This window comes from Lagopus leucura, unplaced genomic scaffold, assembly GCF_019238085.1.
Source record: "Lagopus leucura isolate 7727_CA_CO unplaced genomic scaffold, USGS_WTPT01 Super-Scaffold_760, whole genome shotgun sequence".
Classification (NCBI taxonomy): Eukaryota; Metazoa; Chordata; class Aves; order Galliformes; family Phasianidae; genus Lagopus; species Lagopus leucura.
The window spans coordinates 1346855-1374080 of NW_024962257.1; the positions used below are offsets into that span (position 1 = coordinate 1346855).

General features: G+C 43.0%; 1 long non-coding RNA gene across 1 annotated transcript in view; it reads left to right on the top strand.

Moving 5' to 3' along the window:
* The first annotated feature begins 771 nt into the window (after positions 1 to 771).
* The window catches only part of LOC122176044, a 180368-nt gene continuing 153913 nt past the window's right edge, over positions 772 to 27226 (top strand). Inside the window, exons 1-2 of the long non-coding RNA XR_006177611.1 lie at positions 772 to 859; positions 2529 to 2628. This is a non-coding gene — a long non-coding RNA (uncharacterized LOC122176044). The remainder of the gene's footprint in view (positions 860 to 2528; positions 2629 to 27226) is intronic.

A 27226-nucleotide genomic window follows, 5' to 3' on the forward strand; every position in this document is an offset into this window, starting at 1 on the left:
GAAGTTTTCCCAAGGGCTGACATTTCTGTAACAATACCAGTAATTGCCTGAATAAATCCTAAGAGTAGTTTCACATGCACTTTGAGCTAGTGTAAGCAGACGTGACTGCCAAGAGGAGCAGTTCAACCCTCCCTGTGCCCATGCTTGCTTTTTCCCATTTCAGAACTGTCCTCTTCAGTGAACTCTGTTGTTTTCATCCAGATAAGTTCCCTAGTCTGCTTCCTGCTGGGCCACACAGCTGCTTGTCTGCACGCATGGGAATGGGGCTGGAAATGAACAGCTGGAACCCCTGGGGGAGGGCAGGATTGTCTCCTCTGGTGGCTGTCCTAGCTTGTGCCAAATTGAAGGGTATGTGAAATTATTGCTTCACATAAAATAACGTGATTTTGCATCTCACTCCTTTAGTTCTTCTCAGGGTTCCCACTTCAAAGTGCCTGTGCTGTGGCATCTGCTTAGAAGAACTGCAGTGGGAGTAATTTTATGTATTACAAGATGGACTCAGTTAATAGGGGCTTGAGAAAGGGCTGGATCTTCTCCCTCACATCTAGAAATTTAGAGTTTATAGTAAGGATAGAGTTAGAGGGATGGTGCTGGCAGCATGTTAAAAAGCTGCCAGCACCTGGGGGCATGGATTCTCATGGTCAAATGGTTTTCTTTTCCCAGCAGGTTTATTGGCTGATTGGTTCTTTGGTTCTGTGGTAGTCAGCTGTCTTAGCTGACTTGTCTGTGTTAACTGAACACGCATTTGCTGCCATGGAAGGTCTGGAACAGCATCTGTCTCCAGCAGTGATCCCTGACAGCTGGAGGAATGTGAGGAGCTGGGCAGGTCGACTGCCTTGCCCCAGGAGCGAGGTGGCGGGTTTGGGCCTTTTTGGTTTTGTGCTGGGTACGCTGTATGATTAACTGTGAAGGGACCTGTACTTATGCAGGGCCAACTTTCCTCAGCGTTACCAGTAAAGTCATTGCAACTCAGATTTAAGTGGCCAATTTTTTAAGGGCTGTTACAGTCTTTAGGCTGCTAATGGCTCCTAAAACACTAAGTGAATTCCTATTCACTGAGATTGAAACAAAAATAAGAGAGCTTAGTGCTTTTCTACTGGCTGCCTTTCTTGCCTTTTCATGGGTGAATTATTATAAAGAAAGCTATGTATCCACAGAGACATACATTGTAATGATGATAACTGGAAAGGGGCTTTCTGTTGAGGAAATAATAAGTGCATCCTAGGTTGAATAAACTCCCAAGAGAGGAAACGCTCTCCTGTCTGTCCAAGCATGGAACTGTTCTGTGGGAGCCCTGCTGCCTTCTACGTAGAGCACGAGGGAGAAGCTGCTTCTCACAGCACCCATCTTTGGCTGTGCTGGGATCTCTGCATGGGTGCCCAGGTGGGAGGCAATAGTGCTGTGAGGTGCATTTAGCTCCCTGCAGGTCCCCTCTGCTGTTTCCTCTCAGGTAGGAGCCCTGCTGGCAGTGAGGTGGGCGTGCTGTTGCAGCAGCAGGAAGGTGCCGTGAGATGCTGCCCATGGGCTGCAGGTGTGCACCTCGTGCAGTGGGAGGAGAGGTTCTCTTGAGGGAGGTGTAGGGTCTGGCAGTTTCGTAGAAGCAGAGCTCCTGGAATAACAACCACTCAAATACTTTCCTCTGTTAAGAGTTGTTTCAGGGGAAAGAATGAGGGAAGCCTAGGAAGGTTCTTCTTTGCTTTAATGATGCGCCTTTTGGACAACTGAGGTCATTTGCTGAATTGTATTTACGCAGAGTTGTTCAGGAGGTTTAAACTTTGTGAGAAGCAGGGAAAGCGTAGCAGTTCTGGCTGGACAGCAGAGAACCGTGCTCAATGTATGTCTGATGAAGGAAAGGAAGTAAAACTACAATAATTAAAGCAAATTGCTGACCTTGGATTAAAAGTTGCTGTGAGCTGCTCAGAGCATGGAGCTCTGCTTAGCTATGGAGCAAATGTGCAGATCAAACGCACACCCAACCAAAAAGAATTTTTGGTGAAAAGTATTTGTGAGAAGCCAGGATCGTGCAGCAGCACCATGACAGCATCCCTGCAGTGTGGCTGGGCAGGACTCCTTCAGTCAGTATCAATAAAGCAAACATGCAGGCCAGTCAAAATCCTCCTTCATTCAAAAACCTTTTTATTCCAGAGAGTAATAATAAAAAAAATTCACAGTTAATCATTATCATCTTGTTCCCATGCTAGGTAATTAGTATTGCATTGTTGCTTTGTGCCATTCCCTATGTTCCCTTCATGTCAGAAAAGTTTAATTGACATTAAAAGAAGAGGAAATTAAAGGGATTTTAATCAGTTGGTCTGTCCTATCAGCTTTAAAAAGAGAAGCTGGAGTAATAGAAAAATAGACTGGTGTCTATGCTCTCTTATCATCCATTTTGCTATTCATTACTGAATTGATGAGACTATCTGCTTTGCATTTTTAATCGTATAATTGATTAAAGTGAAATTAAAACACTCTGCGTTTTCTTCCTGTTAGTGAGGCTTTTGACTAACCATGATCTCACATTTTTTCAGTTTTCACTCAGAAACCAGCACTGAGAGTAAGAAGTGGGCATCAGTGTTCTTGAGACATCTGTCAGTGTCTGCAGCAAGATCCCATCTGATAAAGAAATAGGTAAGAAACTAATGTTCTTATCTATGCCAACTCCTAGGTATGTGCTGCAACATTCATGATATGCCTTAAGTTATTCCCTTAAATATTTTCTGCATTGAAACTTCAACGCATTACACTTGCCTGGTCAGCAAATACTTGATGTCTTGGTTATAAAATGATTGCACTGAAGACAGCGAGAAAGCGATATAGGTTACAAAAATACTTTAAACTACATCAGATATTCAAACTAAGGAAATTCCAAACAATAACTTCTTTGTGTAATTTGTTCCAACAAATAAAATTGGTTTAATATGTCTTAATGATTTAGGTGAAAATTAAAGAATAAGGACTCATCTTGCTTCAGTAAAGATACTGAAGAATTCTTACTCACATTCAGATTTTCTTGGAGTGAAGAGCAAATATGGTTTATAAATACAGTATTATTAGGCCCTCTTCTTTTCTGGTGATTGCAGTAACAAAGAAAATCAGAGGACATTATTTAAATAGCTTTGGGTAAATCTGCTTAAAGAAGATGATTTCTGCAATTTATTGTGTAACACTCAGAGGTGAACTCAAACATGCCTGTACAAGTCAATTAATACAAAGCAAATTGTTGGAGACTGCAGGCTGTATGCACTGGAATGAGCAGAAGGGCTCCTGCTGCTTTCGGTGTGCTTGCAGTCAGGCGGTGGAAATGAGATCCTGGCAGATCTCCAGTGCCAGCTGGTGGCATCCCATTGACTCATTGGGGGCAGGATTTTGTGCTAAGTTTTGGAAGATTTCATTCCAACAAAGTTTTTATCCTCAAAAGAAAGAAAAGCCAGAGGTGCCTCTCAGCAGGTCCTTGCTATTGCTACTTATCTGGGAAGCACTTAAATGCAATGGTCAGATCTGGATTTATCATCCAGACTGATGATGGAAGGTGGTCTTCAAGAGCTTAATTCACCATCACTGGGAGGTGGGGATCTATTCTGAGGAGGTGCTTACACGCTCTGGCCCTACAGAATCTGCAGAATGACACATTGGTGGGAACACAATTTATAAATGACACATGTGGAGAGAAGGCTTCCTGGCCCAGGTTTTCCCACTGGCTGTGCTCATCCTCTTCCAAATCACTGACATGGGTAGATGTGTTCGGAATCCCCAGTGACAATGTTTCTATTCGTGTTTTGTTCCTTCTATTCTTGCTACATAATAGGGAGTTGGACAAACTGGTTGTAAACAGGAAAACTCTCCCTAGGATTTTTATGTTCTTGAGCTAAGTCTGTCTGGGTCCCAGAGCAGCTAACGACGCGTCTGTGTGCCCTGAGCACCAGTGGCTCTCTGTGGTGGATGTATCAGTGAAGATTCCAGTCTCTTCTGCAGAAAGGGCTTAAAGTAGGAACTTTGCATAGTGTGTTAGAACGTTCTGTCCACAGACTAATGTTTGAGACATTTGGGGAACTAATTGAAGATAAGTATCAATCTTTCTGTCTCTTCATTTTGGGATCGGCTGTCCAGGTATAATGTCTAAGCTAGGTCTAGGTCTGACTCCATTGAAATAAACATTGATTTTTTTTAAATTTTATTTTGGTAAACTGTGAGTTGGTTCCTCTGTCTACAGATTAGTAATTAAAAGAGTAAAAATGACTACAGTTACTTCTATGCTTATTTTTTATTGTGGTTAAAGGCATGAAGAGTTTATCAGAGCACGAATAGAAATGGTTTGCTCCCAGATACGAAGTCATGTTCTTGTGCGTAAGAAGCTGACTGACAGACCACTCGAAGTGTGGGTCTCTTCTAAGCAGCCTGTAAGCTTTGTGTACCTAAAAGCAAATGTGTCTGCAAGGTAATATAGATTCCTTTCAGGTTTTATTTTGGGTGTGTTTTTCAGATTTCTTTGCCTTTTGAGGTTCATCATCTGCATGAGAATCACACGCTTCTAGGAACATCTGTTCCTTCACATTGGAAGAATATCTGTAGATGTAAAAGAAAGAAAGCAAGGACAGGTGTGCTGTGGTTCTCTTGGGTGTGGGATGATGCTTTATCTGTAACAGCACCATGGAAGCAGAAAATGTATCATTTATTGCTACTCTCTTTTCTGAAGCCTTTAGAGTGAGGAGTTCCTTGGGCTGATTTAATTGCAGGGTCTCTTCGTAAATAGCTGCCCTGGTATGAGAAAGGCTGGAGGTCATTTCAAAATGTCTTCCGTGTCTTAGGTTATACTGCTAAAATAGTGTAGATGTTGTCTAAGCTGCCTTCAAACAGCTTTTGTATCTGAAGAAGTGTAGTGGCAGCAGTACAGGAGTAGTTGCCTTCTCCTACAAAGCCATCTGAAAGGCAAGGGTAAAAATCTAGCAACATAATTTTTTGCAGTCCTTCAAAATGCCCTTAATCACCTCTTTGATAAAACGCGATGCTCTAGCCAGCCCAGAAGGGAGAATATACTTCCATACTATTTATCTGCCTTTGTCAGACTGCTGTTAAAATGCTCCTTGGGATCGGTGTGGGGGAGGAGCCCTTCATTTTTGATCGGAAAGACCAATGCTGGCATACAAGCAGAAGGTTTTTCCAATTCTTTTTCTTTCTTTCCGATTGTAGTCTTTAAAGGGAACGTGGATACCAGCATTAGCAGGGAATAAAGTGAGAAATGTGTTGCTTTTCAACAAGTGGGCAAATAGAACGTCTTGGAAAGGAATTTTGGAGAGACAGGAGGCTCAGACCTGTGCATCTTTGGTTAACGAGTCGTCTCAGTCCTGTAATAGTCCCGCTAATAAATCCCAAATAGGTCTATTACCTGGCAGTGGAGTGGAAGGACATTACACATCCCCAATCTTCTCCTGATTCTGTTCTTGTCCCTATCTTGTTTCTGCACTTGATTTGCCAGAAGCTTGCCTGCAAATTGACAAGAGTCCCAGTGGTTTCATAGCAATAAACAGCTTTGTGCAGGCTTTGCAGGGTGACCTGATGTGAAGGCTGGAATGATGAGCAATGCAGTCTGTGCCCATTGCTGTCTGTGGCTGCTGCCTGAGAGCACTGAGAAAATCAGTAGGTCTCTTGTTGGACTTCAGGTGTGATTTCCCTGTGGAGTTGCTTATTCTCTGAAGCTCTACTCATGTTGTCTATAGTTCTCTTTGTTTGTTCTGACGTAAGAGCCTCATAATAAGGACTCTGTATACTAATTTATTTTAATGAATGAGACCTGTAGGAAGCTGTTAACACAGGAGTGTGCTGTAAATGGTAAGGCCATTTTTGTTACATGGCATGGCTTTATCTGCCTTTTCATAGGAGCTGAAGGACAATATGGTATCATGACAGGGAGACAGTGAGTCTGCTGCTGCCATGCAGGCAGGGGAGATGCACAGCAGGGAGGTGCAGCCTGGCCAGAGCCACAGGATGTGATGGGCTGCTCATTCCTTGCTCTCACCTACACCGTTTAGTAGTCAGGCTCACAGTGTTTTCAAGCAGAAACAGTGTGAGGGTTTTCCTGTGGGACTGCTGCGTGTTTGCTTTTCCCACTGGCATGTCTGCTTTCTGGTATAAATGCTTTTTTGGATTGATCTATATCTAATCTGAAGAGTTTATCTCCTGTTTTGATCGTTTCTCTCTCTCTCTCTCTCTCTTTTTTTTTCCCCCCATCTTGGCCTTAGTCTGAGCAAGAACTATCTTTGGAGAGGAACATGGTTATCTGAGGGCTTAAAACAGCAAAACCAGGGCATATTTGAAAAGAATACTCCTTTCCTACTGAGAGGAGGAAGCAATGTCTGTAGTTTTGTCAGATTGCTAAATTCTCTGCCTTTTCAGGTTGAGGCTGTGCCTTTGTCTCATTTTGTGATGTCAAATGCTTCTTTTCCAGGCTCCTTTAGTACTGCCCAGTATTTTCTTACTCAAACTTTGTTGTCAAGCCTTTAGGAATGAAGCTTTGCCGTTTAATCGCTAGTGATGGCCCCTGCAGTGAGAGCAGTGGTGAAACTCATCGCCTGCTCGTTTGTGTGTCGGCTCCGCTCGCTGTGATCCCAGGCCTTGTGGGTGCTGAGCGCGGGAGCACGACCCTCCCTGCTCGGCGAGAGGTTTGAAGCAGAAGGCTGGTGTCGGTGGCTCTTAGCAGCCTTCAGCACGCGTTAACAGGCTGCTCTCTCTCCGAAGGCTGAGCCGGGCTGTCCTCGCTGATGTGCTCTCATGCCCCACAGGCAGTGCCGGGCAGCGCACTTCGCACCGCTGAGCTCCTTCCTCGTGTGCGTGGGGACCGGATCCGGGAGCAGTTGCTCCTCGAGAGGAGTAAGAGCGTTTTTTCTAATCATTGGACCTCGCCCCAGCTTAGTCGCATGTGGCACCAGGGTGCTTGCTGCTTGCAGAGCTGCCTCTTGGAGGTACGCTAAGATGAACAGCCAGTGTCCAGGCAGCCGCTGAGCCTTAGCTAGGAATGAATCTGTTCTTAAAAATTCTAGCGGGAACTTAAAAATACCTTTGGGAATTTGATTACCAAATAGTCTGAGTTCTTCCTGAAAGTCCCTGAGGCTTAATTCAATCTAGGCAGGTTCCTCAGGTGCTAAAGCCACGTGTTTGTGCCTGTGCAAGTTTTACAAGACTTCCCACCTAGGCAGAGCATAGTGCTAAGAAAATGAAGGAAATGCAGGTTTGAGTAAGAATACTGTCAGAAAGCACACTAGGAAGCTTAGCAGTTGTTTGAAAGGATGTGGTGGGCAACATCACAACATGATTCTGGGAACAGACTTGAAACGGCATGCAGCAACATTTCTAATGCTTCAGGAGCAGAGCAAAGGCTTTCAACTCGCTGCCTTTAGCACTTATTTGTCGTGAACTGGCTTTACCCTAAAATTCCACTGATTTAATATTTAGCAGAGTGAATGTCCTTGGAAAGAAGCGGGTGGGAATGGCAGGCTTCATTGTTGTAGGCTTGATGATTTAGATCTGATTCTGGCTTGCTTTTAAATATAATGAAAATGCTCTTGATACATTCGTACCTGGTAGCTTATGTGAGTTAGGAGATAAGGACAAGTAGATATTCTCCAGAAGGACCTCTTGTGCATGTAAAACTTTTCTTTGGATGGGTTTGCCCTTTGTCGTTCATATTTCATGTGGTTAGCTGAAGTGCTGCCTTTATTTTGGTAGGTGAGGATTTTTTTCCTTTCAAATTATTCCTGCTTATGCTGTCTTTCTTTATTTTCATTGAACAGATCAGCATTTTGACTTACAAACTGTGCAGTTGATAGGAAGAGGGGCTGATGCTGTGAACACCAGTTGATAAATCTGTTCAGCAAAGAGATGGGACTTGGTGTTTGAAGGAAGTACGTTCAAAGGAAGACTTGCCTCAAAATTCCCAACTATATATAATTTCCCTTAGAGTCATCAGTGTGTGCCCTGAGACGTACACAAGTGCGCCTTGCAGAGCAGGATGGCTGTGCTGCTCTTTCACTCCTGAGCACAGGGCCAAGGTCTGTGCGTTGGTTGGTGTGGGCTCCTGGCCTGTGGCTCATTGGCTTCCAGTGGAAATTTAATTATGAAACCTGAGAAATTCTTGTGCTGTCTTGTCCAATCTAGAGAAGGAGAAACAACAGTGATAGTAGTGTTTCCAAGATGACTAACTAGCTTAGCAAGTTTCTATTAATCATTCCGAAAGCTTCTGAGTTGACCCTTTTGTTTTCATAATCTCGAAGTAATGAAGAGTTCCTGTCTCCATTCCAAGCCCATGTACTCAGTGGCTCCCTGTGCAAGTGCTGAATGCAGTGGGCAAGGTTTCTTGAAAGGATTTACTCGGAAAATTTCTGCGAAGTAGAATCACAGCTGTGGCACTCTTGATGTTATCCGCTGTGTTATGGGGCTGGGGAGCTGTTTCTCTCTTTTACTATAGTTGTGATGCTGCTTTGTAGCAATAGCTTTTGGTACATTGTCAAAGTTTCCCACAATTGAAGACTCTAGTTAAAAATCCATTCGCTTTTCCTGTTCAGTGTTTCCAGCTGAGATACAAATCAGGCCTGTATCATTTCCAGTCGGTAGCCATTAACGTTGTTTTCCTCCCAGGCAAACTGTTACCGTGACAGTTTTGTAGCCATTGATTTCAGACATGCCACGTACTTCATCTGTCAAAACCAGGAAGTATGTCTTAGTCTAATTATGGTGTTTGTGAGGAACAAACTGATCAACTGTGTTGTAGTTTGTTATTTCCGAAGATAGACTTAAATAGATGTATGTACATAATGTGGTGGCTGTGTGGTGTGGTCGGGAAGGTCTGCAGAGAAACCTGGGTGAGAGGAAGTGGCATGTGGATATTGTAGCTTGCTGGTTTATTCCAGGGACTGACCAAAGGAAATTAGTGAGGGATATTTGATGTTTTGCCTCCACTGTACTTCACCAGCCATGTTTTGACCTCTGGCTTTTTTGAGATGATGAAACTGCAGCTCTGCACAGTCATGGTTCCTGTAGTTAAGGTGCCGTAGACACAAATATTGACAGAGGTTTGATTTTAATCATAAAGGTGGGCTGCCCTTTTTTTTTCTTATTTTTCCCCTGATTCTCCTCAGCAATCTGCTCCTAATTGCCAGGTCGCTCTGTTCGTGAGCTGCCTGCCTGGTGCTTTACTTTATGCGCAGTACTATGAAACAAATATCACTACTTAGTGAAAAAGGTGTTAATTGCTGTGTCTGAGTATTGGGGTCAGAATAGTCATTGGTTGTGCTTCATAATGCTCTGTGCACATCTCTGGGCTTTGGTCCCTGCGTCCTTTGGCATCGCAGAACCTCCTCTTCCCAGTAAGTCACGAGGAGCAAGTGGAGTGTCTTGCTTGGGTGACCCTTTGCCCAGTGCAAGAGAATAAAGAAAATCCATAGAGTGTTGTTGTCTAAGCCTGGTGAAGAGAACTTTGTAATGTGGAGAAGTGAGCTGGGCTGATGGACCAAGGTAGTCTGAAGTCCCGTGGCTCTGAGTTGGTTTCTGTAAGTTCTCTACTGAGAGCTCATTGTAAAGGAATATAGTGCGTTGTGGATAGTGATGAAGATCCAACCATCAATTTACTAAATTAAATAAATAATCTCCAGAAAATAAAACCCAATACATGTGTTCAATGGAGTGTAACTAATGGAAAGCGTTTGATTGTTTCGATTTATCTTTCAATAAGCTCTTTAATGAAATTACCTTTTTGTGGAAGTGATGCAGCATATGTCTTCATACACGGTGGCAGTTTACTAAGATAGAGCTGAGGGCCTTTTCAGGCTTTCTGGTCTTTTCTGGAAAAGCTGACACAAGAGTGAGTCGCCTCACCAGGAAAACACTGGCCACCTGCTTAGCTTTGAGTCTGTACAGGGAGCTCCTAGTGCAAGAATGACATACGTGGATACAGTCCAAACTTCTTCCCAACATACCGTGTTTCTCAGTGGATGCTTCTGGTCTGCGGTGTGTCTGAGGTGGGTGAGAGCTGCGTGCAAAGTTCTGCAGCCCGTACTTTGCCTTGTGATGATTAATGAGAACTTTTTCACCAGTGTGCTAATTGAACTAGCCTAAGGCTCCTTCTGTGGCAGGGCAGAATCCCAGGGTCTGCAGTCTGTGTGCCTCGGGACAGAAAAGCAGAAAAATAAAATAATGGTGTACGTGCTGCTTACCCAGGGAAAGGCAAATCCAATCTGTTCAGGAATAAGAGCTTCTTGTGTTGGAACTTCAGTTATTTCAGAGCAGAGCTCCAATCTGAAATGAAGAGCTGCAATAGAAAGACGCCCTGTGGTTTGGAAATTAAATACGTATATTTATATAGAGATAAATTTCTTCAGTTCTTGTTATTATGACAATACCAGAATAATTATTTGAATAAAAAAGCTTTAATTTAAATGCTCATTTTTAATTTGCAGATTTAGTTGTGGTGTTTCACGTTTATGTGTGAATATTCATTTTTGAGTCTGTGCTGGAATGTGTCCAAGGGAAATGGATTTCCCTTACTTAAGTACAGTTGCTTGGATATTCTCACACCAAAAAGGGAAAAAATAAAATAAAATTAAGAATGACTAGTTTTGAAGTTAAATTGAGCTCTTGATTTGTATCTCGGGGAAACCTAACTTCACAAGCTCCCTTCTTTAGAGACAGAGTATGAGGACTGTACAAGTCTTCATTCTAAACCAGTGTCCTTGAACAAGGTAAGATGATTTGCTGGTCTCGGGGGTTATTTTGGTGCCAGTTGTGCAGATCTGGTTCTTCCTTGTCCTCTGTAGCTAATTGTCCCTTGAATACCTCAGGTATGAACCTTATGGAGCCCTGTGTGCACGGTGCAGGGAGCAGCGATCTGATGCCTTGGCTCTGAGTGACTGCAGAGCGATGTCACCAGCCTTGCCTCTGTGCTGGAAGCAGCTAGGTTTGATGTGAAACTATTAAGTCGTGGGCAATTCGTAAGAAATCGGCGATTTTAACTGGAAGGGTTGATACTCCCATGGAAACTGCTCTTTTTTCCCACCAGGGTAATTTGATTTCCCTTTCTTTATGATTATTTCACTGAATCTCTTCCACTGACTCATCTTGACCTCTCAAGGACTTGGGATTACAGCTCTCCTTGCCCCTTAATAAATCTTCCTGTGGGTTTGAACAATAGGGGAGAAGTAGCCAAGACAGCTTGGACCATTAGAGTGATCACCTGTCGTATTTTATCACCAGTAATTTTTCTCAAGCCTAGCTGCTGTTGTTTGTCCTTTTATTGCTCCCAGAGTACAAATATAATCAGTGGTTTGGAAGATTTTCAGGGATGGTGGCTGTATTGAGTAGGAACATCCTGCTTGCTTCAGGTTCCCACATAGGCTAAGTGGGACATCTTTTTGGCAGATGTCGTTTTACAAATGCAAAGGGATTAATAGTGAATGGAGTCTCTCTGTGTGTAGCTTTCCTGTTGCTTCTTTTCAGAAAACAAATCTGCAAATAACAGCTTCGTTGTGTCGTGCCTGGGGTCCTTGTAGATTATTAAACCAGAACTAATATCCTTTCTGATTCCTGCCATTTTAGGGTGCAGGCAGCCAGACTTGGTACACATTCTGCTTTCTACAACTTAACCTAATGGTGTTAATGATCTGTTCAGCATAATTTGAAGTGCACTGTGTTATAGCAGAGGCAAAACAGACTGGACTGTTCTGCGTGGTGACACATCTTAATAAATCCTTATTGTCTTTTCACTTCGATTTTTATTTTTAAGTACATATACCTAAGTAGGGAACATACAATAAGTCATCTTTGCCCAGTGTATCTGTTAATCAAAAGCTGTGGTCATAGGTCAGCAATTATCAGTGGCAATTTCTTGGGAGCTGTATGGCTTGGGGCACGTGTACAAAGTGTTCAGGCTGATGCAATAAATCTCAGAGGGCTGGGGACGCTTCTCCCATGCTATGATTACTGCCAGGCAATAGTCTGTCCATCTCAACTTGTATACTGAGTTCAGTCTTGTTCATCTCCTTGTTTACTTGGTGATGCTTAAAAAATTCTGAGCTGAATAACTCAAGTGACATGTTTCATTCTGGAAAAATGGTTTTGATAAATGCAGTAGTGCAAGGATGTGGGGCCTGGTGTGGTTTTGACCTCTGGGAGGAAGAACACCAGAGCTTGGCCTTGTGCCTCCATAAAACACACGTCCACTTCAAGGCAATTATATTTGTGTTCCAGGCAAAAGGAAAAGCAGTAATTTCCAACTAACTAAATGCTTCTTTGGACCATTCCCCACTGCTATTATAGCTGCACTTGCAGCTCGACCCTAATGCAGGGCAGCTGCCTGCCAGCACTTAACATGAAATCTTCACAAACAACTCTTTTCATAAATAAGTTTGTGTTTGGAACAGTTGAGCCAGAAAGTTTCCCTCTGAGGTTTTCTCCATCTCTTTGTTCTCCTTCTCCTCAGTCAGCCTTGAGTCGTGTTCCTATTTGGCAATTCTGCTTCCATCTCAAATGGAACAGATGATTACTCCTTAGCATTGGGTATTTGCTAAATATGTTTCAAGTAATTCCACCCTAGGAACCGGGGGAATGTCTGCAGAGACTGATGGTGTAATTAAAAAAAAAACAACAACAACACAGTAGTGTCACACACCAGCAGTTCAAAACACTGCAGTAAAAAGAGGGCAGTGAAAGTGAGCCCTGGGATTGAGAGCTGGCTGGGTCTGGTGCAGCATGGCCTGGTAGCAGGCTGTGCCAGGCCATACCCAGCCATACCAGCATGTGCTGCTCTGTGCCCAGCCATATCAGGCATCAGGCACCACCACCTGCCCTTCAAAGAAAGGCTCTGCTTCTCTGCTTCTCCTTTCCCTCAGTCTGCCTGTCTGTCACAGGACTGGGATACTTCAGCTCTCTGCTAAGACGTGGCAGGGCTTGATTGTTTTGAATTTTTTTAACGGAGAAATGATAGCACGAAGCTAAAGCAATGGCAGGAAATGGGAGACTGGGAGTTGAATTGATGGCTATGTCACAGAGTACTTGGTGACCCTTGGCAACTCATTTGGCTGGTTTGTGCCGTGGTACTCAGTTGTAAAACAGGCAAATCTTATTTTTCACACAGCCGGTTTAGTTCTGGCTTGGATTTGTCATGTCTCTGTGCAGGACTGTATCTTGGCACGGCTTCAGTTCCTCATGCTGCCTGGGACCTGGATGCAGCTCTTCTGCATTGTCTGAAGAGCAAACTGTTACACGGAGGCTGAAGAACTTGGGTCTCGCTTTGCTGCCATTTAAGTTTGTAGAAGTTTTCCCTCTGTATTAACAGAAGACTTTGTCCATCTTTGCTGGAAAGTGTTTGAGAAGCATAAAAAATGAGCCTGCTTCTGTGATGAGCTGTGCATAAAATCTCCCGCACCGCCTTTCCTCCCGTTCGATAGTTCTCCATGACCACCCTGCAATAAGCTCTCAACACTTTTCTAGACTTTTAGACTTTCATGCATGGTTTAATTATAAAGACCAGCTTCTTTGCTGGCAGTGGCTTCCTGACTTATTCCCGACTCAATATGTTCCAAGACAATATTTTATTTACAGAAGCTGCATAAATAATTCACTCTGCTTTTGTGTTTTCTGGCTATCTAAATGAAAGCCACCTCTTGAATACTTTTCAGTGGGTGCTTTTGTGTCAGGGGACTCCTTTTTCTGCCTGTATGTTTTATGATGATTTTTCATTTAGTCAGAACGTTGCTTTTTTCCAAGTTTGGAAAAAGAATCACTTATTGACCTGACTTTTATTGCTGCTCTGAGCCAAAAATCACCCATAAATTGAGCATCCTCTAACTTTTATCTGAATGAAACGCTGTAAATTTTATTAAACATTTTATCATTTCTCCCTCTTGGAGTGTCATCAAACACAGAGGAATAGTTCCATTTTTGTATTAAATACTCTGGTTAAGTTCTTTATCAAGCTGTATTTTAAATGAGTTTGGTTAAATGGTTCTTTATAGTGGCTGGCAAGGCAGAGTGGTTTAGCACTGACCTTTTATCTCCAGAGACCTCGAGGCCCATCCTTGTGGTGCAGATAAGACAGCTCTGCACCTCTGAAGCAGTCTGGAGTGACATTCAGCTGGCCTCAGAGGACCCGCAGCAGAATCCTTTACAGCTTGAGAGGGCTGCATAGAGACTTAAGAAAATTTCTTCCTCGTCGTGGCAGTGAACCAGTATAGGGCACAATGCTGGATGGAAAACTCTCTTGACTTCAGCTCAGGGACAGTGTGTTGTACCAATTTCCTGCTTCAGGTTGCAGGCAGTCAGTCTGTGGTTGAACCCAGCTAAGTCCAGCAAGTACCGGCTGTGTCGCAGGGACGTGCATTTTGATCCAAGTGTGCCGTGCCTGCTCGCTGCCTCCTGGCATGGCCAGACCTGCAGCCTCGGGCTGTGGCTCTAAGTCCAGAACTATCTGTTGGTTTTTATTACTTCGCATGTTGTGGATTTGTTTCTTGGACCCAGTTGAGCATTCTCTGGTGGTGTTGAGGGCTCTTGGCTTCCAGACCAGACTCCACTCCTGAGTTTTGCAGCGTCTGTAGAAAGAGCACATGCTTGTGTTAGAACATTTACAGCACAGACCTGCAGAGGTGATGTGCAAAGGTTTCTCACATGCATAGAAAACTTGGGTGATCGTAAGAAAAATCAACCTTTGAGCCTCCGTGTTTTGAATATCCACCTTGCTGGGAATGTGATCTCCTGCAATTGTCTTCACAGCCCAGTGGCTTGCATGAAAAGAGAGTTACTTTCAGGATTTTCTTTGGAGGAAGTTATTTCAGTAATGTAGAAATAGAAAAACTGCAAGAATGAACAGGAATTGCCTAGCAGAGCAAAACACACCTTCAACAATCTCAGGGGGGATGCAGTATAACTGGCAGAGATGCATAAACATGATTCTTACTGTTGAATGCCATTGTGTGGATAAGTGCATTTGTTGCAGAACAGGCAGGTAGCAATGTGTCTCTGAGAAGCCTCTCAAACCTTTGGCAGCTTCCATGGTGAGCTGTCTTTATTCTAACGTTTGAATAAGCTCTGCTGCAATTTAAGAGCCGGGTGCTGAATTTTATGTGGTTTAGTGCTACTCGTGAAGAAACTTCTACCATTTTCTTCTCTCTCCAATGTCAGCTACAGAACTTACACATGCAAGCATAGCAGAATTGCCTCAGATGACACTGCAGTAGGTGAACATTTGCTGTGAAAGGACTGTGTGTGGGAGCAATGGGATTTATACCGTGCTGATATAGCAGCATATCACAGCGGCTGGACAAAGCCCCAGATCTGCAAACCTAGAAGTCTGAGGGAAGTTTGGATCCTTTGGCTTCTTTCCTCCAGTTTGCTGTCTGTGCATTTTTCTGTGCTGAACTCTGCTGAAGTCAGCTGTGGTGGCAGTGCTGTGCCTTCCTCTAGCAGCAGCTACAGACTCAGGGCTTTAGTGGCCAATCTCTAATTTGGTGGGAAAAAAAAAAAGAGAAGCAGGAACTTGGCTTACTGAACAGTCTGAATGAACTCTCTAGGTGTCATTGTAATAACTTCTGTTGCATTATATTTGGAATTTTGTTATGCTCTCCTCTGGTACTTATTCACCTAGACAGAGAGGGTATTAGGGCCAGCTTGTCAGGCAGCTGCAGTAATGCAGTACTTCTGCCTTTCTTTGGAGAGCTTTATAGAATGAGGGAAAAGGTGGGAGTGCAGCTGCTGAGGGCTTTGTGATGCTCCATACTCTTAAGTGCTTTTTGTGTATTTCTCTATTTCACAGTTTGTATGAGATTTTATAGATAAGAGGCTAATTTTGCTGCTTTTTTATTATGTTTTTTGGCTTAATTTGTTTTGTCTGCTTATGCAACCAGGTGATTTAAATGGTCCACAAGTGAGAGATACCTTGGGGACAAAACTTAGTTTTATGCTTCATATTATTCAGACTCTAAAGCTCAAAGTAATTGAATCTCTACTCATAGAAACCAAGATGGAGTACTTTTATTTTAAATTTAAGTGTCTATATAAACATGATGCCTCAGGGCTTTGCTTGATTTATCATATACGTGATCTGAAGGGTGCCTTAGTGGCTTCAGCAGAACCCTTTTCATTACGTTAGTCCTCTGGAAAAAAATATGCAGCCAGTAATTCTTTTCTTTCCATACAACAATATTGTTAATGCTCTTTTCTGTCATGATCCTGTATAATGCTATCAGCCAGCAGCTGTTCTGTACCTCAGACACACTGCAGAACACCGTGCAGTGTTGATTCCCCCAGGCTCTGATGATAACCCCTGGCAGCTTCTCCTCTCCTTGTGTGTCTGTGTCCTTTCCTTGCCATTGCTCAGCCAGGTGCCCTCGTAGAATCATAGAATCACAAGGTTGCAAACGACCTACAAGATCATCTAGTCCAACCGTCTCCTCATCACCACTGCCACCACTAGCACTAAGCCGTATCACACAGCATGTCGTCCAGACGCCTCTTGAACACTGCCAGGACGGAGACTCCACCACCTCTCAGCCAATGGCCCTGATGGAGAGGAGCTCCTGGAGTCCACTCATGTCAGACCTCCGTTCTTCTGAAGCCTATGTGGTATTACTGGAAGCAGTGGGACGGCTGCCTTCACTGCAGAGCCTCTTTGGTATGAAAGGCAGATATTGAGGGTCTGTGTGGGGCCTCGTTGATCTCCGTGGGGCTTTGCCCAGGTTTGGGGGCCAACTGATCAGATTCCCAGCTGTGGTTCAGCTGCCTCTTGCCAGAGTGCAAGTTCAGAGATGAGATGCGTGGTGAGCGCTCTTGTTCTTCCCACAGTCCTGAGGCTGTGCAGGCTGAGCCTGTTGCCCCAGCAGCGGGCAGTGGGCTGGACATGTGCTGCCAGCTGGCAGGCGGTGCCATGGTTCATTGGCCTTGGGTATTCCCTGCACTGTGAGATCAAAATGCATGTTTTTAAATGAAAATGTGGTGGGTGAGAAGGAGTGATCAAAGTCCTCAAGATGCTCTGGTGGGGACCAGCGCGAATAGTACCTTGTAAAGCCATCCAGTTCAGTTTTTACTTCTGAGACCCAAAACAAAGCTTAAAAGCTGCAGAACTGGTCACTCGAATGTGAGAGCCAGCTCAGCCCTTACTGTGATGAGATTTGATGAGCCTGAACTTTCCCGTGAGGATCACTTGCCTCTTCCACTGCGTGGATGGGCAGCAGCCCATCCTGTGCAAGGCACGCCAGAGTTGGCATTGGGACTGAGCACAGCTTTAAGTGGTGATTTCATAAAGGCAGTAGTTCTTGTACTGTAACCTGATGGTGAGACCATACTGTTCCTCAAAGAACTGTGTTGTCTTTCTCAGGGAGCAGGAGCAAATTTGCTACACGTTTGGATTGGCTTTTTAGCGACGCAGTGTGTTTGGCAGCTAGAAGGGGTTAAGAGCTTCAAGGGGCACTTTTTATTGAGAGCTTATTTTTGTCTGTCTGGCAAAGACAGTGGGCAGAATCATCTGCTGCAGGGGCTAATAAGCCTCTCACCTTCTACAGAAAAGCAGCAGATATTATTCAATTTTATTTAAATTCTTTCCTCTTACAGATTCTTCTTGCGAATGTACCGAGATGTGAGCTGGTCTCCTTGTATGTAAAAGGCAGGAGTTCTTTGGCACAGCATATAGTCCAAGATTTTTTTAAGAATAATTTTTCTATGGGCTCTGTAGAAGAACATTTTGCATTTTGTATAGAAGTGGCAAGAAAATTGGATTTAAAATTGTTCAAATTGTTTGACAGTGGCATTTTCATTGCTGGCACTTAGATAGCAGTGTAATAGATCCCTTACAAAAACCTAAGATAGTGAGACTTAGCTGTAGGCAGGATAGTAATAACACTTCTTTTGTCATTTATCTGTGTGGATGAAAAATGCTCGTGCTTTAAGGAGTTATGATTTTGCATATTTGCTGGTAAACTTTTATCCAGACCGCTTTTCAAGCTGTGTGCAGGATTCCACATCTGTGAGCATATGAAGTAATTCATGTTTTTGTCTTCTCTTTACAAAGTTGCTTTCCAAATTCTGTTCAGATTTCTATCAGAGGAGCGTGTTGGGTCCAGTACATTCTGATGATGCGGGATCTAATCCTGTTCCAAGTGCTGGTTAATGCTGATATCTGCAAGCACGGGCTCTCTAGGTGTGCAGGGCAGTGTGTGTACACAGCTTTTAATGGGCAGAAGCAAATGCTAATGTTTGAAAGATCAGGTCTGAAGATGGTATTTTAATTGAAGTCTTTTTCTGTGTGTGACACAACTGGTGAGCAACCAGTTACAAATTATCCCACACAGCCTATTCTTATCTCTTTGGGCTTTCCTCTCCTTCATATTTGTGTAATTCCATGTGTTACCTAAATGCACTGAATACCTCAGAAGAATGTTTGTTTTTACTGTGACTGCTATTTCATTTCCGTGTGCTTGTTTCCTCGGGAGCCACACAGTAGCAGCTGGGCACAGTGCGTACTTCCAGCCAATTACAAGGGGTATGTGTGGCTTTAAGTCATGAGGAAACAAACAGTTTGTTTACCATTTCCATGAGAATCATCTTTTCCATTGAGAACAAACGTAATGGATCAAGCTAGGAATAGGCCTCTCATGCCTAAATAAACAAAACAAAACTTAGGTGCTTAAGGAAGACCTTTGGACAATCATTTAGGAGACAGCTCTGCCAACATAATAGATGGAAAAAATTAGGAAAGAAATGTAAATCCTGTCAATTAAGGAGTCATGATTGTGTTTGGAATGAGTGAGATTAATGAAAAAAAATTAAAACCCACCTTTTCATTATTTATTTATTTGAGTTTTTCACTTTGCTTTGAGTTCTAGTCCCAGCTCTGAGCTCCAGGAAGGTGTGTTCATCCACGTTTATCGGTCAGCACAGAGTTATTATAGAAAGGTAAAATTAGTTACCAGGATTAGATTGCAAATGCCAAACTTGTCCATTTTGATGTAGGGATCTGTGGAGCTGACTCAGAAGTGAGACAGATGGTCTTTGCAGACCTTCATGCCTACATTCTTAGCTTATTTGTGACACCTGTGAGCTGGGCATCGCTGCATTAGGTAACCTGTTTGTAAGAAATGGTGGTGGCTGCTTGGGCTGAGCAACAGGGAAAGAGCATGGTGGAAAGGAATGGACAGTAAGCGTGGGATGAAGAAGTTGATGAGTGTGACCTGATCTGAGTCAACAAGGAGGTCTGTGGCAGAGCAGGGAACTGCTTCAGATTTTGTGAGCTCCAGAATTTGATGATCTCTTCTGGCACTTTCTTTTTTCTTTTCTTCTTCTCCTTTTTCTTAATTGTTATTGTTTCTTGGCCAATTTTCTTTGGCTTGGCAGCATCCCAGTTGTCCTTTGACAGGCATCTAAGAAATGAATAAGAAATTACATAATGGAAAAAGCAGTCAACCATTTCAGTGACAATAAAAAAAAGTGTAAAAAAGAAGGAAGAAAAAAAAACAGCAAAAAAAGAAATCCTCTGCTATAATAAAAACATCATTATTCATGAGCCACAACTAAACTTTTCTTTTTAACATCTGAGGAAAGGAAATAGGATCAGAAGTGCAATGCAAAATGACAAGTGTTTCATTTGTTATTGGTTCCAGCTAATAAATATGAGTATTGCTGTGAGCCTCTTTCAGACTGGTGGGCATAACAACAGAAATTCCATTCAAGCTAAATGAGGGAGCAGTTAAAAACATCTTTGTTTAGTGAGGGTTGAAACACTGAGGCTGCTGCCAAAAGCATGGAGTGGTAAAGCACAGCAGATAAATTAGTCTGCTTGGACTGAGGCATTTGCTTGGATTAATAAGGCAAAGTGAGAATTTGGGTGCTGGGAATAAGGAGCAGCACCAGGAAAAGTGGAGGGCATGGTCAGAACAAGCATTATAACCATTGGCATTGAGTATGGCCACGAGTAATGAGATGAGACATTCATTTAAAAGGAAAATGAAAGAAACTATAACATCAAGACTGCATGAAGGAAGGTCTTGTCTCTGTCATCTGTTTCTCTTTTCAATGTAAATAACAGCTCAGGTTTGCCTCAGTGCTGAGGTTAAAAGCAAAGTAGTGAGCTACATCTTTTGGGCTGGGTTCTCAGCCAGTGCAGGTTTAACAGAACTTTGTGTTTTCGACCCTTAATAAGGACAAGAAGTGCAGAAGGTGAGCAAATTCCCTTCTCCTTTGTTTAGGACAAATGAGATGTCATTTGACACAGAATGGTTTCCAATTTTGATATATTTTACTGGCAAAAAAAAAAAAAAAAAAAGATGGTTGGATGAAAATAGTACTGGAAAGAGCTAACATTTATCCCTCATCTGACCAGACTGCAGAAAACAAGATAATTATAGATGTGTGGGGGTTGAGGAACCTTCTGAACTTTGCCATTTCTCCATAAACGTTGAGCTCACTGAGACTCATCCAAGCTCTGGCTGGAAGTAAACAGTGGGAATTCACAGTCCTGGTGAGGCTGAAGTGTAAAAGGTGCTTCTGTGGCTTGTTTTCAGTTCTCACATGGGGAGATTAAAATAGGGCGTATGGTCCCCAGCTCACACCCATATACCATGGCTATGATGAGTCCCACTGCTGAGCCTGGATGTTTTGATTTTTTGCAGTCAACTGCTGTTGGAAGTGAACACCCTGGTGTGTGCTTAGAGATGTTTGTGTGTCTTTTAAAATGTTTTGAAATATTTCTTAATTTTCCTTGGCACTGACGGGAGGAAACCTTGCTGGCAGCCTCAGCTGGAAAGGACTGCTTATCGAGCTGGACTTCTTACCCCCAGCAACAGGAGATGGTGCTGTGTGTGGAAGTCCATTATAAATAGTTCCCATATGTTCCATGTACTACTTTCCTTTGAGTCTTAAAATGTGTGCCAAATGCCAAGGGAAAAAACCCTCATTTCAGCTGTAACACCCCTTTGGTTTTACACACTACATCTGTCATCTGTATGGGAAGGCAGATGAGGAACCTGAGCATCTCCGTAATTTTTCTCCTTTTGGCTATTTAAGGTATGAAGAAACCATGCATCACTTCATTGAATTCACATCAATGAGATGATCTTTCTCATTTGTAGCCACAGAAGAGCAACTGTTCTGCTTCTATGGGGCAGAATGTTTGGCAAGGCTTTGTTTATTATAAACGCGATATGTTGATTTCAAATAGTGTTGCAACATTCAATGCCACTCAAATACAGTAAATAAAACAGTGGGAAGTTACCTAACTGGTGGTTTGCTGGCAGATTGTAGTTTGTTGGTTGTTCTTTCACTCTGCTTTAGCAGCTATAAATCCCCACCCCCCTAAAAAAAAACAACAAAAAAAGGCAAAAAACAGTTCCAAAGCCATGAAGCATATCTGCAGGGTATGCAATTAGCTCCAAGCTGCAGAGAGACCCTCAGAGAAGGTGCTGTGCAGCTTACCCTTCACTGTAGTCCCTTCTCCCTCAGTATGTGCCATGGGGGAGCACTCACAGAGATGTGTGCGGAGGAAAGCATCGTCCTTTCGCACTAGCTCACCCACTGAGCAAGATCTGACAGAAAACAATGCTTAGATTTGCCTGCAGAGTTCCATCTCAATCAGAAAATCTTCCTGTGCATTTAGCATTCTACTCATCGTTATTTGCGTCATTGAACATTCGAGTTTTGGGGAATAGGGAGCTAAAATAAGCTCCGCTCTGACTTTAACCATCAAAGTCTGTTGAAATGAAGCTGTCTTGTCAGCAGACCTACTTGGTTAACTCAGTCTAACTTTCTGGCCATTCACAGCATGATCTGTGGTGTAACTGAAGCACAGCCACGATGCCTGTTCTTGTGAACATCCTGGAGATCTTGAAAGCTTCAGTGCTCCTCAGAGGAATGCATTCTGGAAGGCAGGCTTGTTTGGTGAAGAGTTGCTCTGTGTCTCAGGGTTTATGTTTAACTTTCCAGTGCATCTTGTAAGGGAATGCACAGAGAGCCATGACTGCCTTGCGTCAGCTCAACAGGTTGTGTCTTGCTGGCTGACATGGCTTGCGCCTGATCTGCATGCTGGTTGAAAATATGAAGTAAGATGCATTAGCTGACATCAGTAGGGTATGAACTTGGGGTGAGTGTCACGTAGGAGTCATCCTCTGTCCTGAAATTTACTTTGCTTTACCTAAATCAGAAAATCGGTGATTTTTATTTTTAGCATATTATAAAGGCCTCACTAAAGTCTTCCTGCAGAACTGAAGTGCCGCTGAGATGAGAAACACATTCTTTTACAGCCTGAAATGTTAACTGCTGTTGGCTATTTTGATATATTTTTATACTTACTTTCTCCTGCTGCAGGTACAATTTGAAAGATGCTAATCCACACTGTAGCTGCAAATTCTGTTCTTGCATTTCTTTAATAGCTATCCTCATTGGAGCATTCCTCATTCCACTGCTCATAATAAGGTATGAAGGATTGTGCTAAAGGACCACAGGGAGGCTGTCCTTGTTTTAATGTCTGAAATTCGGGTGGTAACTTTCACCTCACGTGGGGGAAAAAAATGTTGCGTAGCATCTGACTGCTGACGACAAACAGCTGGGATAGGTTTGGTGGTTGAACAAGCTTGTTAAACCAGCATTTCTGCCTAAGAAATTGCATTGAATGTTTTACTTTGATTTATGATGAGATAGGAAATGTGTGGGGACATTTGTAAATTAGAAAAATGCTGTGATTTAGCTCGATCTGCTTTCTGATCAGTTGTCGGCTTGTCCTGATGAGTTTATAATGCACAAACCCTTCTTACAAATGCTCCCCTCGTTTTTCATGTGTTATTGACACTGTTTCTAAAGTGCTCTCTGCAAATCCCATTAAATCACCTCCTATGTGCTAACATTCTTTTTCTTGATCTCCTGACCTTTTTCAAGGAATTTAAAAAGACACTCGTATACTTCTCTTTGGCTGCATTTCTCCGTTGGTAAGAATTTTGAGTGCTCTTCTAACACTTTTCAACTTCAAAGCTCTTCAGAAATGAAGGGTCTGGTCCAAAGGCTCTGTTGAAGTAAATGAACAGTCTTTCTGCTAGCTTCACAGGGGCATAAACTCTAAATTGTGCTCCTATTCTTGTCGTTTTCCCCAGTCTGTTCTCTAAAGCCCTGCTGTCTTTTCCACCTGCTGAAGTTTTAGGCTCCTGGTAGCAGATGCTCTCACTGTTCTCCCATTTGGCCATGGTGTAATGAACTTGTTTCTGACAGCAGCTTTCTGAGAGATGCTCAGAACTAGGATGTAAATACAGTCTCAGCAGCAGACCTTTGTAACTAAAAGATGTCTTTACGTGTGAGCACTAGCCTGACACAGTAATTTCTCTTGATGAGATGGCACTGAGGCCCCTATTTTGGTAAGAAAACAAGCTCTCCTTTGAGTTTCACGGTGGTTCCATGATGGTTTCCTTAAGGCCCTCCCATGAGTAGGTAACTCCTTTTCCCCTATCAACAAACTGTGTAATTTGACTTCTTTAAGGACTAAAGGAGACATTATCCTTGTAATGCTGTGTCACGGAGCCTGAAAGCCCTCACTGCTGGCATCTTGACTGGCATTGTGCAACGAGACAAGTGGAGGCTGTTCAGTTAACAGCACTGCTTCAGCTGCAACAGTGCCTCTGCTTTAGCATTATATCTCCTGGTTTTCCTGCTTTTGCCATGTTGCTGCTTCCTTTGTGGCAAATTTTGCTTTTCCTGTGCTGGCAAAATGTTCCAGCTTTAGGAACTTCACCTGGTCGCATTCTCTTTCCCTCCTCTGTCACAGGGGCTTTGTTTTTGTTTCATCAGCTTTCCTATCTGTTCATTTGCTTATTTATTCACTCCCAGTTTTTGTTTTTGTCTTCTCCCTGGAGGAAACCCTGCTTCTGTGGAGGCAGCCTGCATTGTCAGCCAACGCCATGCAGGCAGGTGGTCAGGAGGGACTGCTGATACCAGAACAGTCCTCTGTCAGTCTTTCACTGCTGTGCTGCTGCACCACCAAACATGCCTCCAACACAGTGCACAAGCAGCGCTTTTGGGTGCCTGTGTCAGCTTCTATTCCTACCACTCGTAGGCTCTTCAGCACTCCGTTTATCTGTCTGTTCATTAGGTTGAGGCTTGCATTAGATTAGCTCTCAGTTCTGTTTATTCTAGCACTTGACTTTCTGGACCCTACTCAATTCACATTTTCCTTTCTTCTTGAGCAGCACAACCACTTAGATCTGGTACAGCAAATGTTTGTAAACCGTCCTTGTATTGCCATTGCAATTAGATGATGCTGCATCTGAATTACCTCTGTTTCTCTGTATTTAATGTAAGAAGAATAGATTCTGCTGAGGCAGCCAGATTGCCTCTTGCAAAAAAAAAAAAAAAAAAAAAAAAGAGAAAAGAGTATAAGAATATTTCACTAAAGAGGCCTATTATAAAAAATTCTCACTTATTTGTAAAACACAGAGCTCTGTATGAGAGGCTGAGGTGCTTGGAAAGAGTTTAATACGGTATTTTGGTTTCTTGCAGCTGCCAGCTGTTTAAGGCCTGTGAGTGGAGAGCTGGTCGCTGTACATTTGTTCTTTGGTAGCTGAGGCTGGCAGGGAAATAATCTGCATGTGAAGATGGAAGTTATGGTGTAATTTTTGGATGCTGAATTGTCATAGACTGTGGATGTGTTTTACAGCCTTCACCTTTTCTCTAATTCATCATAATGATTAATCTCAAAAGCTATACATCTCATTCCTTGTTCCTTGACACTCTACCAAAGAAACAGGAATTTTTTTGAAGGTAGTTTTCTTCCAAGAAACAACACAAACCATTCCCTTTTGGACTTCGTTGCAGGCAGACATTTTTTGCCCTGGTAATTTCCACAGCAATTTGAAGTTTTCATAATAGAAAAATGAAAGCAATTAGTTTTCTGATTAAATTCACCTTGGCATCGAGGAGCAGGTGAATGTTTTCAGCTTTCGCATGCATTCAGTTGAAATGGACCTGGTAGAACAATGGAAGAAACCTTTGTGTAAAAAAAATAATAAGAAGATAATTGTCTCTTGTATGTTCTTAATAACTGCCTTGGGTTACTACTTCCTTTGAGGAAACACTGTCTGATACCAGTGTCATTGGCCTGCAGGGCTCACTGTGTGTGTGTGTGTTAGATATGATTTGTTTGGTTTTGCCCACTTTGAGTTGATGACTGGCGTTGCATTTCCATACATCCTGTAACTGATACCCTTGCCAACATCACTGTTGTAAGGCACTGGCTTTATGGTGTGTAGTTTTATGCAGACTTGAGCAGGAATTACCTGTGTTATTATGGTGGGTTAATAGGACGAGAGGAAGTATTGTGTGTCAGATCATACCTGGAATAAGAGGTATGTCCAGCAGCACTGTGACAGGGTGGCTCTCTGTGCTCTGAAACACTCTTTTTACCAGCAATTATTGGCTCTCCCTTCTCTCTGGGGGAACAGCAGGATGATGAATGTCCTGTCACAGTCCCAAATGTGAATGTGTCTCTACATGTCTAGTGAAAAGATGTATGTAATCTGGTGTCTACCTTTCCACTGACCTTGTCAACCTCTCCTCCAGGGCTGCTGACCCATGAAAAGGATGTGAACAGGGAATTTCAGGCTCCTGACTTCTGTGCAGGTGTATTATCCATGTTAAAGCCTATTCTTACAGTGTGGTATGTCTAAGATGGGGAGCAGTAATGGTTTGACCTGTAACAGAGGTAATGGCTGGTAAGATCTTGACAACATCATTGTGTTCAAATGAGTGATGACCAAGTATGTAACACTGAGTGAGAGGCACTGACTTGAACTGCAGCCCTTGTTCCTTCAGTGTTTTATTAGGCCCAATTTCCTCTTCTCCAACATCAGCCTTCTGCTTGCGTTCCCTTGTATGAAAACTGATTTTTTCCTCTTAAAAGAGCTTATCATTTCCACTGGCTGGGAGACAACTGGCCATTGATGCACAGAACACAAAGAGGAGGTTGCCCTTGTGTACTGAAAAGGAAAGAGAGAGATGCTAATTTTTAGAAAAACATTTTATTTAATCGGCATGGCTTTGGAAGTTAAGACAGGCCAGGTGGTTGTTGTTAGGTCATAGCTAGAGAAAAAGCCGCTGCTCCTTGTTTAGTATTTGGAAGTTAATGGTATTCGTATACATGTAAACCTGATTGACTGGTTGAAGTAAACTTTTGAAGGACAGGATGCTCTGGGGCATCGAATGAATGGAGAGTTTGCTGGGAATCTGAGTCACTGAAGAAGGAAGCAAGGCTTCTGGAAACTTCTGTTCTTTTCAAAGTGTATTTGTCTAATGAAAACAGACCAACTTCCTACTGACTGCCCTACTTCTCCTGCCGTTTGTCTGTGGTGTGAAGGGTATGACCGTAGGCTGTTCTGCTGGCACTCTTCACCTACGGTTGTTTGTTAATATTTAGGTAAAATTTTCTTTGTTTGGGCTCAAGTCAAACTGAGGAGTAAGGGCAGGCATTTCTTTTTCAGTGACTTGTGTGATTACTCCTGAAATTTTGTGCCATTTCTGAACACGTATGGATATAGTGGCATGCTTGATAAAGGAATGAAAAAGTCATCTCGTCTCGTCACGCGTTTCTTGCTTTGTTGAAAATAGCCCTTCTCTGTAATCCAGCTTTACCTGGGGCGTACTGCTTCCCGAGAGAGCGTCTCGTCCACCATCTGATGTGTGATTTTGTAGGGTCATGTGTGAAACAACCCCGCAGAACACATCTGACCTGTTAGGATGTGATGTGACAGAAGTCTTAACAGTCGCTACTTTTTTGCTGCCGCGCAGTGATTTTGAGGGCACTTTACCTGCCTTCCCCGTGAAGCAGCAGTTTAGCCTGCTTGCTGACAGCACGTATTACTTTGGGGATTTTAAACATATCTCTCGTTTCCACCCCACTTGAGAAAATCTGAAGGATTCTTACGAATTTATTTGCAGAGTGATTTTTAGGGATTTTGTTGCGCACCTGTTTCTGCCAAGGGAGGTTGTGTTTGTGTCAGCACATTTATCTCGTGGAAGGTGAGCCAGTGTTCACTGGATGGTGTTATAAGCCAGAATTTGATTTCAAACTCCTTAAAAATGGTTAGGCAGATGGGCGGAAGGGGAAGCAAAACTGTCCCCCTCAAAAAAACCCAACCTCTGCAGCACCTCCTTTTCAAAATGAATTATATTACTTCCATACTTTTTTTTCTTTCACAAACTCTTGTGCACTGAGCAATTGGAACGTGTA